The 2,337-nt window shown below is 39.2% G+C and overlaps 1 non-coding gene across 1 annotated transcript; it reads left to right on the forward strand.

The window, feature by feature from the left end:
* Window positions 1-1,566: 1,566 nt before the first annotated feature.
* Trnar-acg lies at window positions 1,567-1,639 on the forward strand. The gene has a single exon. It is a non-coding gene; the product is annotated as a tRNA-Arg (tRNA).
* Window positions 1,640-2,337: the final 698 nt, after the last annotated feature.

The following is a 2,337-nucleotide window of genomic DNA, read 5'->3' on the forward strand; positions in this document are numbered from 1 at the left end:
AAGAAACGTAAGAGCTTAAGTCGTCAACACTAAGCACGTAAAGGAACCCAACACACGTATCGAGAATGATAGGGGTGACCCGGGGTGCTTGGCTCAAAACAGTATTACAGTAGTAGGTATATATACTTGAGAAGAGCATCATGCTTCAATTTGCTTGACGATGGCTGTTTTACCTTAACTTTCTGAGTAAGCCAGAAACAGTTTGCCTGCAGAGGTCACCCTCTCTCCCACCTTAGACAGTTTCAGATCCAAAATCCTGCCTCTACCCCCTGACTGAATTTAGATACGGGACAGACCAGCAACACTTCCACACGATCACTCGTTCCTGGTATGCAGCCTCACCTACAGGCGACAGAACTCGAATCACAATGAAGAAAGAAGAAGAAGAAGAAGAAACACATTTATTATTTGGTTTGGCCCCCGAAATTGAAAGCCTATAGAGATGTGTGATAGACAGATAAATCACTGTGCTGTTCCAACATGATTAGGGCCGTCTGTGATTATGATGGGTTCTCCACCCAGGCCATCATATCATCTCCTCATGGGAGATACCATCGCTTCACATCACTCGGTAACAGTTTAGTCCAGCCGTCCAAACTCCCTCGGCATGCTATTTCTCTCTCTATTTCGCCGATTTCTACTCTTTTGTTCATCTCCTCATGGGAGATACCACTCTCAATGTCCCTCAGGACTATTCCATTAACAGGGTTGAGAAGGGGTGATTAGACCATCATAACGCTTCATGTCCTTCATATGTTTTTGCCCCCCCCCCAAAAAAAATATGATGTACTAGTACGCGTATAGTATAATCGACGTGATATGGCGTCGACGTGCTTGGCCTCGTTAGAAAATTGTGACATTGACAAATAGAAACCCTTGCACCACAGACCATTGACGAATATTTTTGTCATTCTAGACTTGTCAGCCACTCAAATGACTGTCAATAAAAATAACTGTCGCCTCGTTAGACATTGACAGATAGACACCCGTGTGCCACAGACCCCTGTGGCATGTTTCTGTCATGCTAGACTTATAAGCCTCTCAAATAGCTATCAACTATCCCCTCGTTAGAATTTGGGACCTTGACAAGTATGAACAACTGTAAAACCAAAAATTAATGTTGGTTTCAGATTCTTCTATGGATTCAAAAATAACTTTTACACGTCATAATACATCTAGCAAAGGCTTGAAATGTGTATCGAAATATGAAGAAAAAAAGATCTAAATGCCGTAACTGTTCAGGTTATAAGTCATAACTTTCTTGGCTCAAAAACATATAAAACGTATAAAAGACAGCATCATTAAAATAGTAATGATTTTAGTGAATAAAGGGAACAGCACAAGCTCGGATTCGAACCCGGCTCAAAAAGCTTAATCCTGAAATCCTCCCGAAACGTCACGGTGTTGATGTATATTTCCAATATTTGCCGTTCTACGCAGTATTGTGTCGACCGTTTCAAATGGCAGTGGCCGAATATCAGATGGAAATTAGCCGAGGCGACAGTTGTTTTTATTGACCGCTGTTTGACCGGGTGACAAGTCTAGTATTGCAGGTTCATGTATCCGGGGTCTGTGGCGCAACGGATAACGCGTCTGACTACGGATCAGAAGATTCCAGGTTCGAATCCTGGCAGACTCGATCTAGTTTTTTTACCAGAAAAAAAACACAAACAGATCATTATACACACGTTAAGTTAACAAGAAAATTATCCACACCCTTTATAAGCTTTCGTCGATATTTTGTAGTGTGAAAACTTCTTTTTGTTATCTACTGGTGGTACTACTAGTAGTTAGAAACATTGACCTGATATGGTTACACAAATATTTCTGAATTTCTGTTGTTTCCCCACCGCAGCTTCTGTATATTCTGCCATAAGAGGGAGTAACGTCAGGTTACTTGTAGCTGGCTACATGGTTACCATGCTTAAATCTATACTTAACTAGAGTTCCCCGATCTCATACCTTCGCCAAATGATGTTAATCTTTATGACTGACAAATTATAGATTAGATTATTCCCCCCTGATTTAAGAAATAGAAACCTAATTTTCATGAATTATATCATTTTATCATAATCTCAACCAAAAGACAGTCTTATATTAACAAACAATGCATTCTAGCATTTCCTAATAAATTATGCAAACGAGGTCCTGATTTGAATAAATTATGTTTAATGATGTTCACCTCAATTTAACTTTCAAATACCACAAGTATGAAATTCCAGGCAGTTATCATTACATAATTATAAAATTTTCTAATTAATTATGCAAATTAGGTCATTATTAACATAATCAATATCTTCCTGTGTTTCTCTCGTTGTCAATTACCAATGTCACAAG

Source organism: Branchiostoma belcheri, unplaced genomic scaffold, assembly GCF_001625305.1.
Source record: "Branchiostoma belcheri isolate BF01 breed outbred unplaced genomic scaffold, Haploidv18h27 scaffold2, whole genome shotgun sequence".
In the NCBI taxonomy this organism is placed as follows: domain Eukaryota; kingdom Metazoa; phylum Chordata; class Leptocardii; order Amphioxiformes; family Branchiostomatidae; genus Branchiostoma; species Branchiostoma belcheri.